Source organism: Capra hircus, chromosome 9 (genome assembly GCF_001704415.2).
Source record: "Capra hircus breed San Clemente chromosome 9, ASM170441v1, whole genome shotgun sequence".
NCBI classification, from domain to species: domain Eukaryota; kingdom Metazoa; phylum Chordata; class Mammalia; order Artiodactyla; family Bovidae; genus Capra; species Capra hircus.
This window is the reverse complement of record NC_030816.1, coordinates 6,457,305-6,475,353: the sequence shown is the minus strand read 5'-3', so window position 1 is coordinate 6,475,353 and position 18,049 is coordinate 6,457,305. Positions and strand designations below refer to the sequence as shown.

Here is an 18,049-nt window from a genome sequence, read left to right as displayed (position 1 = left end):
GCTAGTGTTAAGGAACTTGGCTGCCAGTGCAGGAGTTGTAAGAGACATGGGTTCAATCCCTGGGTCAGGAAGATCCCCTGGAGGACGGCATGGCAACCCACTCCAGTATTCTTGCCTGGAGAATCCCATGGACAGAGGAGCTTGGCGGACTGCAGTCCACGGGGTTGCAAAGAAGCGGATACAACTGAAGTGACTTAGTGAGACTCAGGCACATAACGCTGATAGCATGTTGTGGCTTTAAGGAGCTCTTCCATGCATGCTGTTTGTAGGCTGAGTTTGAGGATATAAACCCAGGGGACAGACAGAGAAAGAGAGGGAAAGGGGAGTAGGGAGGACCCAACTCTCTCAGTAGTTCTTTAATTAATTATACTGATGATAACCCCATCTTAAGCTGACTTGTGCCAACATTGTCTCTGATCTTAGAATTTCTCTGGGCCTCATTTAGAAAGAAGTTCTCTTCCCCATGAAGTTTTAGACTGTGGCTTTCACTTATCTATCTGCACCTTCAGTCTGATCCTAGTTAGTTTCTGTCTTCTAGGATTTCTGCAAACTTTTGGTCAGTTGCTATCTCTGTCCCATGGAGGTATGTCACGTTTTTAATCTTTAAAATGTTTTTTAAGATTTATGTGATGGTTATTCTGTTATCTCCCTGGGACTTCATGGGGCAGAGGGTTAGATGTGTGTGTTCAGTCCACACTTGGCCGCACTAGGAATAACCTCCCCTGTATGATCACTGCATGGTTTCAGCCATGTTATTATGAATCTGATATCTCACTAATTGAATTGGTTAACTTAAATATAAAAACAAAGCTGCAGCATCTTGTCAATATTTATTCAGATATCAGAACCTTCAGCTCCTTTCCCCACTTGGTTCTGTCTTCTAGTGGCCCTGCCTCCTGTCATTTTCTTCTGTTAGATCCATTGTCATCCTAACCACCTCCCATGTGGTTCCCATAAATGCACTCTGCAAAAACCAAAAGGAAATTGAAGAGTAATTATGTCCCATTCCTACTTAAAACTACATTAGTTTTTTTTTGTTTGTTTTAAACTACTATTTTGGTGCCTACTGTGTGTTGACCCTGTTCTAGGTACCAGGCATATGGCAGAGAATGAATCAGAGACAAACTCCCACCCTGAGGTGCTTATATTCTAGAAGGCAGGGTCATGTTATATCCTTTAGGACCACAGCCATCAGCTCCATACAAATTGGCAAGCACCGGAAGCATAAAGTGTGTAATGCTGCCAGCTTAGGAAATGCATCATCAGAAACTCCTGGCTAGCTTACCAGTACCGCAGACTGTGTTCTAATGGATTACTTGCTGGTCAGAATCTCTTTGTCCATGGATCAGCAGATATTTACTAATGAAAATAATAATCACATTTAAAGGAACAAATAAATGTTAGAATTCAATTCTTAAAATTTGAAAACAACATCAGTATCCTGAAATATTAATGGGTAACAAGTTGTGACATATCGGTAATGGAAATAGACTATTATAAACAATATTTATATAGACTTTTTGAGACCGTGAAGGTTTTTTAAGATGAGAAAATTGTTGTCATCAAGTGAAAAAAAAACTCATAAAAATCATGTATATAGTTGGATTATGTATGTTAATGAAGCTGTCTCAGTATTCAAAAATACAGCAGTATCACTGCTTTCCACTGTGCTGTCTTGAATTCCAGATTAACATCTTGGGCAGATTCTAGAACACGCCTGCTACTTTCAGGGTTGGAAGTGTATTTCAGTTTTAAAGCTTCAGGCTGATTTCTGACTCAATCTCTTTTCCTCCCCTCACACAGTAGAAGCTGGAGCTCTGAACACAACAAAAGGAGGGGAGCTGGTCCAGCTGGCTCTGGAGTATGAGAGGGTCAGCCTCCACCTTCTTCTGTGATGCCCCATGGGTCTCAGTGGGGAGGCATCGCTACTCTCTCTGGTTCATCATGTTCTTGTCTGATGCCAATGCCTCTGAGGATGAGGTGGTCCCCAGGCAGGTGAAGTGTGGGTGCCTCGGGGCAACGCTCAGCTTTCCCCACAGTCCCTCTGTTGGTGTGAGGAAGAGAAGGTCCAACCAGACTTCCTTCAGGTTGCCCTGCTGGTCATCCTTCCAGTCTGTCTGGGTTGTGCATTGACCACTCATGGGTCTCCTGGGCTGCCCCGTGCGCTTCTGCTTCTCCTCTAATTCCCCACTCCTGCACACGGACTCTTGAGGCTCCAGGGGCCCCTGCTGTGTCCTTTAACACCACGGCCAACAGATTGGGGCCAGGAGCCCTTCCTTCTTCTAGGCACACTGTATCTTCAAGCCTTATTGGGAGTGGCTTTTCTACTCTCACCATCAGAAATTTTAGCCCAGAAATGAACATTTAGTCTCTATGCATGCCTCATAAACAATGGGAGACACCCCCAAAATGGCAGCACAAAGTTCCCAAGAGGTTGCAACTTAGCAGGCATCATTCAGGGACCAAGATGCTAGTCTGTTCTTCTTCAAGGCATCTGATGAATCTCTATGAATTATTCCCCTGGATTTCTTCCCCTCACGCCCACCCACTCAGCCTTTCCTTTGGTAAGATGAAGGCAAAGAAAGGAGTTTCTGAGGGTGGTGGTTGGTAGTGGTAAGGTTGATTCTATACTTTTTAATAAGCTCTGGTGGAACGTTTTGAGTCCTAATTATTTATGGCTCTTTAGAGAATGATGGGGCTTCCCTGATGGCTCAGACAGTCAAGAATCTGCCTGCAGTGCAGGAGACGTGGGTTCGATCCCTGGGTCAGGAAGATCCCCTGGAGAAGGGAATAGCTACCCACTCTAGTACTCTTGCCTGGAGAATTCCATGGACAGAGAGCCTGGCAGACTACGGTCCATGGGGTCACAAAGAGTCGGACATGACTGAGCAACTAACACTTTCACTTCACTTCAGAGAATGATCTCAGCTTTGGGCATTAGCTACAACTCTGGACCAACAGGAAATCTCATACAATATTAGGAAATGGGTAAGGGGAAGACCAGAGATACTTTCCAAGTTCAATAACTTTTATCCCACTCTCTGTCTTTATATTATTTTATTTGTATTATCTGGTGAAAAGTCTTCTCAATTCATCCAACTCTTACCGTTTTCTTAAATGTCTTAGGTAATGTCTTACCTCGTGACCTGCTGCCTGGTCTCGATACCATGACCAGGACCCCGCTCTTGTCCTGTCACCAAGAGCAAGCAGCTGGCCACTGTGCCCTTGACAGATGCCAAACAGGACAAGTGGGATCTGGCTTCCTGCTGTCTCATTTCTTGCCTGCGTCTTCAGATTCAGGTCACTCATTCTTTTTCTTTTTTTTTTTGAGCAGCCATAAGAACTGGGTACATTTGTGTTTCTTATTTATTTACTTACTTGGCTGCATCTGGCCTTAGAAGTGGTACTTCGTTGTGGTACTCCAACTTCTCTAGTTGTGGCAAGGGGGCTCAAGGGCGCTCGGGGTTAGTAGTTGTGGACCTGGGCTTCTTTGCCCTGTGGCATGTAGGATCTTAGTTCCCCAACCAGAGATCCAACACGCATCCTCTGCATTGGAAAGCATATTCTTAACCACTGTACCACCAGAGAAGTCCCAGGTCCCTCACTCTCGTCTCAGGATCCAGTCTAATGAATCGCATGGTTACTGCTGCTCAGCCTAGACTTGCTCTGAGTCCTGCTTTGCTTCTGAATTTTCAGGAAGGGCATCCCGTCCATGCCAGCTTCACTCAGCTTTAAAGCCAGATATGACCACCTGTGCCAGTTCACGAAAGCTTCTGTCATCAAGGCTAAGAACAGCCATGAATTGCAATATTTTTTAAAGTTGTGGTAAAATATCCCTGGTAGCTCAGTGGTAAAGAATTTGCCTGCAGTGTAGGAGATGCAGGTTTGATCCTTGGGTTGAGAGGATCCCTTGGAGAAGGGAATGGCAACCCACTCCAGGATTCTTGCCTGGAGAATCCCATGGACAGAGGAGCCTGGCAGGCTATAGCCCATGGGATTGCAAAGAGTCAGACACGACCGAGCGACTAAACCACCACCAAAATAAACATCACTGTGTAAACTTTACCTCTTTAAACGTACAATTCAGTGGCACTAAATAAATGTAAAAGTTGCATTACCATCACCATTGCCTATTTCCAGAAGGTTTTCATCATCTCAAACAAAAGTTCTGTATCTTTTACACAGTAGCTCCCATCCCCTGATGGCTTTTTTGTTTCTGGGCACCTCTGTTCTGCTTTCTGTCTCTATGAGCTCACCTATTCTCGATTGTTCATACGACATTAATGTTTTTCCCCAAGGCTTACTCACCTCTGCATTGATCTTTGAGTGTCAGACTTTTGTGGGTTTTGTTGTTGTTGTTGTTACTGTTCTTTTTCTCTATTTTTAAAAATGAAGTATAGTTGATGCACAATATTATATAAGTTATAGGTATACTTTGAATAGTTATATCCCATTGATAGTTCTTATAAAATATTGGCTATATTCCCTGTGTTGTGCAATATATCCTTTGAGCTTATTTTATACCCAGTAGTTTTATACCTCTTAAAATCCTACCCCTGCCTGCCCCCTCCCATCTTCCCTGTCCCCACTGGTAACCACCAGTTTGTCCTCTGTATCTGTGAGTCTTTCTTTTTTGTTTTGTTTACTAGTTTGTTTCATTTTTTAGATTCCACATAGAAGTGATGTCATACAGTATTTGTCTTTCTCTGTCTGATTTATTTTACTTAGCATAATACCCTCCAAGTCTATTCATGCTGCAAATGGCGCAGTTGCATTCTTTTTTTCCTTAATGGCTGAGTAATATTCACTGTATATATACACCCCGTCTTCTTTATCTGTTTATCTGTGGATGGATACTTAGGTTGTTTCTGTATTTTGCCAATTGCAAATAATGCTGCTTTGAACATTGGAGTGCAATGACCCAGCAATTCTACTCTTAGGTATATATCCAGAAAACAAAAACACTAATTCAAAGAGTGCCCAGACTTTGAAGCAGGAAAATAAGAGAGGTAACAGTTAAGAAAAGTGTGCAAATGCATATCACCCCCTCGCCCCCTTCGCCACCAGAAAAATAGACAGGACCGTGGCTCTTGACTGTAGCACAAATGTGGAGAATTAAGTGTCCCGTAACTGCTGCCTTCATGACTTCTGCTATTCATTTGTATCACTTGTAGCATTTATTACATTTTTTTTAATGTAAAGAAACTTCAGATCACTGAAAAGTCAGTGTCATTCATAAATGAGAAGGAAACTATAAACATTGATAGAATGGAAAGAGTTAATACATTTTAGCTAGAAACCATTGCTTGCAAAACTTGTTTTTTAAAAAAAAATGCCTGTTTTTTAAAAAGCTTGTTTTGATAAAACAAAGCCTGTTTTAAAAAAATGATCAGCAGGTATTAGCATTAGTGCTGAAAACTGCCACCAGGCTGACATTTTCTCTTTCTTGAATTCAGAAAGATTTGTAGCCAGTTATGTAATACTATACCTAGAGACCACTGAAGTCTTTTCACATACTGGTTTTAAGAGGCCAACATTTTGGGAAGTGACACTTTGTAAATGTTTTACAGTTTGCTTATGTTTTCCCAAGTGTTATATAGGCTCTCCAAGCTTTCCTTAGCCTAATACAAGTCCCTTACACACATGTAGTGAGGAGGAACTTTAAATATCTTTTGTAATTCCTTTTCCTTTGGAATCATATTTCTGAAATTATTTTTGTGTTGATTTAATTATCAAGAAAGGAGTTGCAGATCCTGAGATGAAAAAGATTACTTGAACTTAGCAAGGCAAAAAAGATTTTTAAAAAGGAAGAAAAAGAAAAGAGAAGGAGAAAAGAAAAGGCATGTTAATTCTTTAATAATTCAAGATTTCAGTGATCTGAAAGTACTGGGGGGAAAAAAGTCACCTGCATAGTAATAAAGCATGCATCATTTGAATGGATTAAAGTTTAAATCACTCCAAAGCAGCTTATTTTTCATCCATCACCATGGATACGAAAAGGACAGCTCAAGTGCAGGCATCTGACATCACAAGCATGTCCAGACAGGCCAGGGAGGAGAGCCATGAAGGGAGGGGAGGCAGAGGGAAAGGGTTATTGTTAAAATGATGAATCAGATGTTCAGTTGGGAGGATTAAATAGAAGGAGGCACGAAGCCAACTGAGAAGCTTGGAGACGGGCAGTCGTTTACAGTGACCTTTAAATACCTTCTTAGCCAGAAATAGAAGCAGAAGAAGACTGAGAGAGGTAGATCAGATCAGTCCCCTCTCAGAGGGCAGCTTTGATAGTTTTTTTTTTTTTAATGTTCTCTTTGTTTTATGTGTAGGCTTTAATTTTAACTAATATTCTAAGGGCCGTGCAAAAGGCAATTACCGGTATGGGTTAAGGAAACCAAAAAGGAGAGGTGGGGGTCACTAAAACTTAGGAACTCAGAGAAAAGATCCAACAGGAGAGAAATCCAGGTATCTGGTCCAAGGAGCAGCAAAAATCATGTCAGACTAGAACCAACTGCTGCTGCTGCTGCTGGAGTAACATTATAGGAACAAGGACATGAAGAAGAACATCCCTCTTCTCACTGCCTGCCTTCCAGCCCTTTCCTTAATGCCTCCTGCTGTCAGAACCCAGCAGTGAGCCAAGTCACAAGGGAGCCTGGGAGATGCAGTTAGCTGCGTTCTAGTCTCAGCATCACATAATAGAAAATAGAAAGGCAGGCTAGGAACTGAGAAACAATCGCATATAATGGGCAGCATTCCAGTTCAACTTTGGCATGGACCTAAGTCGTGGTACTCGGCCAATCAGTGACAGCCACCAGTGAGAACTGCTGGGTTCTGCAGAGAAATGAGGTAGATTGTCATATGCCAGGGCAGTAGCCCTGTTTCCTTTCCTAAGGATTACCAGTGAGGTTAGTTTAAGTATGAGATACTCTGTGGAAAGTCCTGGAAATTATTGACAGGGAAGTTTTGACAGTGGAGGTGCTATAAATCAGAAGGGGTCAGCAGACAACCAGTTTGGCTGATCTTATATATATTAAAGACTAGGGAACTTAGACTTATGTGTGCTTTTCTTAAAAGAATTAAAAAATCACCAGACACTACGAACCCATTTGAATAAAAGTTTATCATCACTTTTGGGGACATCTATTGGTTTTGCCCCATATACCTTCTTGTAGCAAGATTCCAGTTTTCCTTTGGATAACCACCTCTCTCAACTCTTCTGGATGAACATGAAAATTCTTTTCTGCCTTCCCCACCCAAAGGATCCACCTGGCCACAGTAATTAGTTCATGCTCAGGTATGAACAGAGATTTTAATACCAGGATTTCTTCTGGATCAATCAGAAAAGAGGTATTCTTTTCCAATGGGGTTGTTAGACGAATAGAATGTAAGCCCGGAGCTTTGGTGGTCAAACCTGGCAGGGAAAGCCTGCCAGACATAAAACCTGCACGTTGGAAAATACGTGCAAGAGATAAAGAGAAAACAAAAATTTAATTGGGCTTCCCTGGTGGCTCAGTTGGTAAAGAATCTGCCTGCAATGCCAGAGACCAGGGTTCAATCCCTGGATTGGGAAGATTCCCTGGAGAAGGAAATGGCAATCCACTTCAGTATTCTTGCCTGGAAAATCCCATGGACAGATGACCCTGGTGGGGCTACACTCCATGGAGTTGCAAGAGTCGGACACAACTTGGGGACTAAACCACCACCATATTGTAGCTGGGGCTACTTCTAGATTTTTCTATTATATAACGTGATCTTCTTCTTTTTTTTTTTTTTTTTTTTTACTAAGCCTTTTTTTAAAATTGAGGTTAAGTTCACATACAGGGAAAAACATCTATCTTAAGTATAAATTCTGATGAGTTTAGATAAAGGAAACATTCTTTTAACTACTACCTCAGTCAGTTCAGTTCAGTTCAGTTGCTCAGTCGTGTCCAAATCTTTGTGACCCCATGAATCACAGCACGCCAGGCCTCCCTGTCCATCATCAACTCCCGGAGTTCACTCAAACTCATGTCCATCGAGTCCGTGATGCTATCCGGCCATCTCATCCCTGTCATCCCCTTCTCCTCCTGCCCCCAATCCCTCCCAGCATCAGAGTCTTTTCCAATGAGTCAAGTCTTCGCATGAGGTGGCCAAAGTACTGGAGTTTCAGCTTTAGCATCATTCCTTCCAAAGAAATCCCAGGGCTGATCTCCTTCAGAATGGACTGGTTGGATCTCTTTGCAGTCCAAGGGACTCTCAAGAGTCTTCTCCAACACCACAGTTCAAAAGCATCAATTCTTTGGCACTCAGCCTTCTTCACAGTCCAACTCTCACATCCATACATGACCACAGGAAAAACCATAGCCTTGACTAGACGGACCTTAGTCGGCAAAGTAACGTCTCTGCTTTTCAATATGCTATCTAGGTTGGTCATAACTTTTCTTCCAAGGAGGAAGCGTCTTTTAATTTCATGGCTGCAGTCACCATCTGCAGTGATTTTGGAGCCCCAAAAAATAAAGTCTGACACTGTTTCCACTGTTTCCCCATCTATTTGCCATGAAGTGATGGGACCAGATGCCATGATCTTCGTTTTCTGAATGTTGAGCTTTAAGCCAACTTTTTCACTCTCCTCTTTCACTTTCATCAAGAGGCTTTTTAGCTCCTCTTCACTTTCTGCCATAAGGGTGGTGTCATCTGCATATCTGAGGTTATTGATAATTCTCCAGGCAATCTTGATTCCAGCTTGTGCTTCCTCCAGTCCAGTGTTTCTCATGATGTACTCTGCATAGAAGTTAAATAAGCAGGGGAACAATATACAGCCTTGACATACTCCTTTTCCTATTTGGAACCAGTCTGTTGTTCCATGTCCAGTTCTAACTGTTGCTTCCTGACCTGCATACAGATTTCTCAAGAGGCAGGTCAGGTGGTCTGGTATTTCCATCTCTTTCAGAATTTTCCACAGTTTCTTGTGATCCACACAATCAAAGGCTTTGGCATAGTCAATAAAGCAAAAATAGATGTTTTTCTGAACTCTCAGTCAAGATATAGTAAATTCACATCACTCTAAAATTCTCTTTCACTCCCTTTCAGTCAGTCACTACCCTGACTGTTCTAATTTTTACCGATACAGATGAACTTTGTCTGTTTCGAACTGATTCATGGAAATATACATCATATATATTTTTTTGTGTCTGACTTCTTTTGCTCAACATCATGTCTTTGAAATTCATCCAAGTTGATCAGTCATTAATTCTATTGATGACCAGCATTACATTATAATTTTTATTCTCATGTTGATGGGTATTTGAATTGTTTCCTATTTTGCCTAATATGAATAAAGCTGTTATAGACACTATTGATTAAGTACTTTTTGGATATATGTTTTTATAGCTCCTGTGTAAATACCTTGGAGTGAAATTACTAAGTCTTGTTAGAAACGTATGTCCTAAAGATATCTCAAACATGGTCACCAAACCACTTACTACTGTCCTTGACAAGTAATGAATAAATTCTGTTCATACTTGCCCTTCTGTCCTCACCATCTTTGGTGAAGTGTGCATGTGTTCGAAATCGCTTTAGTCGTGTCCAACTCTTTGCAACCCCATGGACTGTAGCCCACCAGGCTCCTCTGTCCATGGAATTCTCCAGGCAAGAATACTGGAGTGGGTAGCCATCCCCTTCTCCACAGATCTTTCCAGCTCAGGGATCAAACTGTGGTCTCTTGTATTGCAGGCAGATTCTTTACTGTCTGAGCTTCCAGGGAAGCCTGTCAATTCTTTCTAAAGCAGAGATCAAATCATATTGATCCCCAAATTTATTAACCACTACCTCATGGCTTTTGGGATTAAACAGAAGCTTAAAAAGGTATTTAGGGACTTCCCTTGTGGTCCAGCAGTTAAAAATCCACCTTGCAATGCAGGGGACACAGAAACGATCTCTAGTCTGATTGGGGAACTAGGATTCCCACACCTTGGAGCAGCTAAGGTCACGCACAGCAGCTAAAGAGTCCATCTGCTGCAATTAGTGAGCCCTCATGATGCACCGAAAATCCCGTGTGCTGCAACTAAAACCAGCACGGCCAAATGAATACATAAAAAAAAAAAATTCATTTAAAATCTAGCCTTTGCTTCCTCTTCAGGTGTACACTGGAGAGAGAGGGGGCCATTCCCTCGCCCAGTGTATGCTCTACATTTCCCCACGCCCTCCCCGTGATGTTTACTGAAGGATTTGCTCTGCATCTCTGGGCATGCGCTGTCCTGCTTGGGTATATACTGATTTATTTCTGCCTTATATATCTTTCCACTTCTGGTTAGCCTTAGGTGACATAAACTCTAATTCAAGAGTCATTTCCTCTGGGAAGCATATCTGGGCCACCAGGCTGAGTTGAGAGTTTCTTCTCCAAGTCCCCTTAGCACCTTAGGCATATCTTTATAATTGCCCTTATTACATAGGACTTGCTATCAGAAAACTTACCTCTCGTGTTCATTAGATAGCAGGCAGCTGGAAGACAATGATTTCAATTTTCATCTCTGTATTCCCCCAAGTACTCAATATGTATTTAATGAATGAATGAAATTTTATAGCTCAGATTTTCCATTTTCCAAATGGCAGTTCTTCTCTGTGCCATTTACCTGTTTTCACTGAAAAAAAATAGCTGCCTATTCTGCTAGATCTCTGAAGTACTAAAAATACTTTTTCTTTACATAGGATATTTATTGTTAATTAAAAATCGTCACTTATTTTAACAGAATCTCCTGTGGGTTATTTTCAGTTGAGAACAGGCAAGTTATCTACTAAGGAAACTACATTATTCTCCCTTTCACACTGAACAATGTGAATACAAATAGAATTACATTTTCCTTCAATGCTAGTCCAAAACAGTGTTGAAGACAGCATTTTGATCTATAAGTTGACTTACTTAAAGATGTAATTGTGGAGGAACAAAATATGAAAACATGTATTACAAACTAGCTTAAAACAACTTTGGGTTTAGTTCTTTTTATGCAAAACAAAGCTCAGATGGTAAAGAATCTGCTTGCAATGCAGGAGACCAGGGTTCAATCCCTGGGTCAGGAAGATCCCCTGGAGAAGGAAATAGCAACCCACTCCAGTATTCTTGCCTGAAGAATCCCATGGACAGAGGAGCCTAGTGAGCTACACTCCATGGGGTCACAAAGAGTGACAGGACTGAGCAACTTTCACTTACTCACACACTCAGGCAAAACAAAAGCAACACCCCCTCCCCCTTACAAATAGACTCAATGAAATTGAGAAACTACTAGTGATTTGCTCACCAATTATGAAATAAAAATACTAGTAAATATCTCAATACTTTTCTTTCTCCACTAACAAAATAATTAACTTGTAAATTTCAAAGTGATCAAATAAAATTTATCCTTTAAAGAAAAGTATGTTAGTCACTCAGCCATGTCCAACTTTTTGGGACTCCATGGACTGTAGCCCACTAGGTTTCTCTGTCCGTGGATTTCTCCAGGCATGAATACAGGAGTCAGTAGGCATTCCCTACTCCAGGGGATCTTCCCAACCCAGGGATCAAACCTGCATGTCCTGCATTCCAGGAAGATTCTTTACCACCTGAGCCACCAGGAAGCCCTTATTTAAATAAAGCAATAATCAAAGGGTATCAGCGTTTCTGTACTGCAAAGGCAAATAATAACAACCACCAGACTAAATTTGTTCTTATACGAGGAGACCACTTTCTATGTCTCCAGTTTTACTGTTCTTTAATCAAATTGCCAACATCGGCTGGATCATTAGAAAAGCAAGAGAGTTCCAGAAAAACATTTATTTCTGCTTTATTGACTATGCCAAAGCCTTTGACTGTGTGGATCACAAGAAACTGTGGAAAATTCTGAAAGAGATGGAAATACCAGACCACCTGAACTGCCTCTTGAGAAACCTGTATACAGGTCAGGAAGCAACAGTTAGAACTGGACATGGAACAACAGACTGGTTCCAAATAGGAAAAGGAGTACATCAAGGCTGTATATTGTCATCCTGCTTATTTAACTTCTATGCAGAGTACATCATGAGAAACGCTGGACTGGAAGAAGCACAAGCTGGAATCAAGATTGCCGGGAGAAATATCAACAACCTAGATATGCAGATGACACCACCCTTACGGCAGAAAGTGAAGAGGAACTAAAGAGCCTCTTGATGAAAGTGAGAGAGTGAAAAAGTTGGCTTAAAGCTCAACATTCAGAAAACGAAGATCACGGCATCTGGTCCCATCACTTCATGGGAAATAGATGGGGAAACAGTGGAAACAGTAGCTGACTTTATTTTTCTGGGCTCCAAAATCACTGCAGATGGTGATTGCAGCCATGAAATTAAAAGACGCTTGCTCCTTGGAAGGAAAGCTATGACCAACGCAGACAGCATATTCAAAAGCAGAGACATTACTTTGTCAACAAAGGTCCGTTTAGTCAAGGCTATGGTTTTTCCAGTGGTCATGTATGGATGTGAGAGTTGGACTATAAAGAAAGCTGAGCGCTGAAGAATTGATGCTTTTGAACTGTGGTGTTGGAGAAGACTCTTGAGAAGTCGCTTGGACTGCAAAGAGATCCAACCAGTCCATCCTAAATGAGATCTGTCCTGGGTGTTCATTGCAGGGACTGATGTTGAAGCTGAAACTCCAATACTTTGGCCACCTGATGCGAAGAGCTGACTCATTTGAAAAGACCCTGATGCTGGGAAAGATTGAGGGCTGTGGGATCTCAGTTCCCCAACCAGGGATGGAACCTGTGTCCCCTTCATTGGAAGGTGGATCCTCAGCCACAGAACCACCTGGGAAGTCTCTGAATTTCTTTTAAACATCTGGTGTATTAGATTATACTTTAAAGTTAATAGTATGTGCTGACAATCTACTATTTACCTGGAATTTATTAATGAATTTAAAATTTTCTAGCAATATATCACGAAAAGTTAGATTTAGAATTTTTGAATTTTGCATTGTGTATCACATATCTAGGTAAAATACACAAAACTGTGACAGTATTTTTTTTAATTATATAGATGAACAACTGAATTTTAGCTAAGAATAATTATATGCTGGTGAACTTTCTAATTTGTGATTATTTCTAATATGGCCATTTTAAATTATAGTCATTGTAATTTCTAGATTGTCTACAGTTGCAAAGTCTACTTCCTACTCTGCCTATTAATTTTATGAAGCTTCTAACAAATTGTTGAAACACTTTCTAGTTTCCCCCTATGGAAAATGGGAATAAGTCTGTTCATAAGCATGTCTAGGAAATTTTTCATTAATATCATCTGCATCATTGGCCATATAGCATTAAACAAGGAAATCAGAGTGCTGCAAAAAATTCACATTCAGTTAAACTGGAGATATTGCAATACCAATGTAAGCCCAAGAGTATTAAAAATAAAACTCTTAAGTGCTCAATGATTATTAGAAAATTTTTTCATAAATATAATCTTTAAAAACAAGAAGCCTGGTTACTGTTGATTATAATTTCAAGTGGCAGAAATATAAAGGTGTAGTTTTATTGACTTTGCTTCCTTTTTTTTTTTTTGAAAAGCAGAATTCTATGTAGTGTAGTGAAATGAGATGGCAAATGGTATAATCTTAGAAAATTCCAGTCTTATCAGAATATCAAAATCATGTAAAATCAAATAAAAACATCTGAAATTATCTCCTATTTTGGGATAACCTAGTTCAATAAACTGATCTCTAACTTCTGTAGGCTTATAAATTCTTTTGATCTTTTTCCTAGGTCTAATAAATTGATAATCCCTGTTATTTCAAATATGATAAGTGAATAAAACTCTACATTGTAAAGATCTTGAAAATGTATCTCATCCAATTAGACAATTTTATGGAGACTCCTAAACTTTTCAGTTCTTTCTTGCTTTCCAGAAACTCTTACCAACTTGTTGGTGAAACATATTAAAGGCCTTAAATTTGAAACCTGGAATTTAGCTACCTTGACTTAAATCTTGGTTCAACCACTTACTATTTTAGTATCTAGTGGTAGGTCCTTTAACCTCACAGAATCATTTTTTTTCATGTAGAACGATGAATAACAATACCCATCTAGTATCTGAATGAAGATAGAATGAGATTACACCATCAAATTGTGATGGCTGAATAAATATCATTCATTCTCAACTGTCCTTGAGTGCTAGCAAACCCCAGTTGATTCTGGAGACTTTTCTTGTCTTTCAGGTTTTTTAAAACCTAACTACAGCATGTTTTTTGACTCTTTATACAACTTCCTTTAAAAGTAATCCACTGATGCGTTTACTAAACTATGTAGTATTAACTTTAACGGAGTACTAACTAGTGAGCTATTTTAATGAAGAGTATTAGCATTTAAACTAATGAAAAGTTATTTCAGTGCATTTTCTGATATTACTCTTTTTCACTAACAGATAATTACTTTTCTTCAAATGATTATTAGCACATAGAGAAAATTACATTTAATTATGTTATTGTTTGGGCTTCCCAGGCGGCACTAGTGGTAAAGAATCCGCCTGCCAACGCGGGAAACATGAGAGACGAAGGTTCAATCCCTGGATGGGGAAGATTCTCTGGAGGAGGGCATGGCAACCTACTCCACTATTCTTGCCTGGAGAATCCCCACGGACAGAGGAACCTAGCGGGTTACGGTGCATAGGGTCGCAGAGTCTGACAGGACTGAAGCGACCACGCAGGCACACATGGTTTTGTTTAAGTGGGTTAATCTTTAACTTGAAATGAAATAGATTGATAGGATAAAACGAAAGGTTTGAAACAGTGTAAGTCTAAAACAAGCCCAAGCAAGAAACGGAATTATCATAATCCACGGTCAGAAGATTGATTAGAACACCTTTGCCTTCAAGAATTAGGTTGTCTGCAGATTTTAACAATGGCGAGACAGCGGAGTGTGGTGTTAAACCATGTTGATAATCAGAAGGCTTAGAAGGGCTTAAAAGAACCTTCATCACAAAGAGTAATTTTTTTTTAACCTTCCTCGCCTCCCGCAATTAATGCCGTTTAATACAGTCCATTATTTTTAAAGGGAAAATAGGCCACACAGCAGCTCTTAACAGTTACTGGCACGCGCCACAGACGTTTCCTTTAAAAAAAAAAAAAAAAAAAAAAAGCTCAAATGTTTCATATGTCATTCCATCTCAAACCCCTTCTAAAACACGGGGCGCTTTCGTCCTTCACGAAAGCCAGGACTTCGAGGCAGAAGAATCATTATGGTTACTCTACATCCTCTTGAAAATCAGCAATTTCAGTGCTGAGAACAGAGGAGCGACTGGCTGTTTCTAATTTCAAACCAAGTGATTTCCAAAAGCGATCCGAGACAATTTTCAATGTTTTTAATTGGCCAGTGGCTCATTTTTACAATTCACTTCACCAGAGGCCTTCACCTCCCAGCCACCCACGAAGCCCCTAGACCCCCTCTGCGGCCACGACTGGCTCCGCGCAGCCTAAAAAGGGCCGGGCGCGCTTCTCTGGGCTGCGGCTCGCACAGCTTCGCCCCTCTCCTCAGCCGCCACAGCTAGAGCGGTCAGCCAATGGCCGCCTCCCCTTGTACGCAAGAAAGAGACTCCTGTAGCAACAGAAGCCAATGGGAGGTCGGGGGCGGGCATATCATTGGCTGCGCGCGCCCCGCGGTGCAGTCTGGGCCTCCGCCTCCGTTTCCCTGGAGCCGAGGTCGCCGCGCCGCGGCCGCCCACGGCCGCCCACGGCTGCCTGTCCCGCCCCTGCTCTGGCGCTGTGTTCAAACCTCCCGCACCCCGGCCCCCTCCGCGCCCGCCCCGCAGCTTCCCTTGCCCCCCACCCCCTCTTTAGCCCGCAGACGCTGAGGCCCCGCGGAGAGAAGGCAAGGCGGCGGGCGCCGAGTCGGCGCTGAGGAGGGGCCGCAGCGGGTTGGAGGTGGGCTTTGGGGTGGGCGTGGAGACAAGGGGGGAGTACGGGGTGCGGGGCGAGGCCGGGCTTTGGGGGCGCTGGCGAGGTAGCTCTAGTGGACAGGGGCGTGCGAGTGGACTTTTCAAAGGATTAGGGATGGAGGAGGACTTGGGGACGCGGGGAGGAGAAAGTCCCTAGGAAAGTAAATCTCGAGCCCGGCACTAGGAGGGTCCCGGGAAGAGGGGAATTTGAGGGGAGCGAGTTGGGGGGAAAGGTTGAGTTGGTGATCGGGAAGAGAAGGAAGGGAACGCATTGCAGGAATACTTAGAGAAAGGGGTTCAGAGTTATTAAAAAACCCCAGAGGCCTCTCGACTGAAGATGGGAAAGGAGGACCAGAGTCAAGAAGGGGAAAGAGGCTGTGAGGCTTTGGGATGATAAATGATGGGAAATGAAGACTGGTTAGCGTGGAGAGGATCTTTGGTGCAGGCTGTGAAATTTTTCTGAATCCTTCAGAGATGGGATGAGAGGAGGAACGAGTTGGCCCCAAAAAATGCCTTTTTGGCGTAGATGAGTTGGAGTGGGTGCTCAGACACTTGGTGTTTTAAGTTGGCAGGACCACGGGATAGTGTTTAACAGTGGTGAAGAACACGGGTCCAATTCACATCTCCTCTCTTTGACTCACCTGGGCTTAACCCCCCTCTCATCTCACCTGAACATAAATCCCTCTCATGCACTTTGCTGCCTTGGATAATCTACAAACATCAATTAGTAACAGATTCCTAGCTGGGAACAAATGACTAGCATCATGTTTTCCCATTTCAGAATGGGTATGGTATACATATCGTGAAGATTAAATTTATTGAGACTGTTCACATCTATACCTACATACGTGAAAAAAGAATTGGATATTAAATAGTCTGCCCTGAGTGGTGATTTTCAGTCGTGGAGCACCCCCCTGAAAGTCTGAAGAAAGTTTTGGCTTCTGTCTACAAAAGTACACTTGGGCACCTACATGTTTATGATGGTCCTTAATTTGAGGTTAAGAGTTTGGATTAGGTATCTCTTTGGGATCAAAGTCATCATTTAAATGATTTTTGTTGTTGTTGAAGGGCCTTCATGCAATTTGGAAAACAGCAAAACAGAAAAGGATACAGTTCTGGAGATTTCTTTACTTTTTTTCTCACTTTAGTGTGGTTATTATTTTAATCTTTTTCAGTTGTAGTTTTACATTTGAATTTTGTATTACTGTTCTAAATATTTCACTTTAGGATTTTGCTGAATGTTGACTTGCATGTTTATTCAAAACATAAGAGGAAATAATTTGTTTTAATTCTCTTAGGTTGACAGAGTGTCATTTTAGATGTCAAAAACTGTGACTTCAGAAAAGTGATTTTTCTTTTGTTAGAGTTGCATATCTTCTGTTAAACGATCATGGAACCATGATTCTGTATGACACAGTAGAGGACTGTTAGGATAAACATGCTGATCTCTCTCCTGGTTCTTCTGCCTGTCATTCCTCATCTCCTGTATGGAATCCTCCTTTATCCACCACTTAATTATTGTGTTTCCTCATAATTCAGTCTTCTGCCTTCTGTTCACTCTGTGTTCTTTTCTTGGCTGAGTTCATTCTCAGGCTTTTGATAGTCTTCGCTTCCACCTTCCATATTTTTGTCAATATATAATGCATTTTTTAAAAAATCTCTTTCCTGGAACACTTGAGGTAGCTACAAATTTATATAATTGATTTTTTGGTATTTCCACATAGATTTTCCCATAGACATCCTCAACTCACTGTGTCTGATAGCCAACTCATCAGGCTTCCTCGCCAAATCTGTACTGTTGAATGGTACCATATTCACCCAATTTTTCAAGGGTTTATTTAGGTTCATTCTCCTACTCCATATATAATTGGCCACAATGTCCAGTTTATTTTACTTGATAAACATGGCTAAATCAATTCTGCATTCTGTATTTCTAAGTTACCGAACCTTAGTTCAGACTTCTATCATTTGTCACCTGATCTCAAGGCCAGTTGTTATTATTCCTTAAGCTTTGTTGCTCTCAAGTTCTTGGATGGATCATTGTATTTTTGAATCATTGTCAGATCTTTGTCGGTGTGGTTATTTTAATCTTACTGAAGATCCTTTGGTTTCAGTGAACTTAGTATAGCATAAAAATCCTTCTTGTAATGGT

At 41.4% G+C, this 18,049-nt stretch overlaps 1 protein-coding gene across 1 annotated transcript in view; it reads left to right on the top strand.

Moving 5' to 3' along the window:
* Positions 15,788-18,049, top strand: part of LCA5 (LCA5, lebercilin) — a 56,732-nt gene continuing 54,470 nt past the window's right edge. Inside the window, exon 1 of the mRNA XM_018052900.1 lies at positions 15,788-15,883. The gene's annotated coding sequence lies outside the window, so the exon portion shown is untranslated. The remainder of the gene's footprint in view (positions 15,884-18,049) is intronic.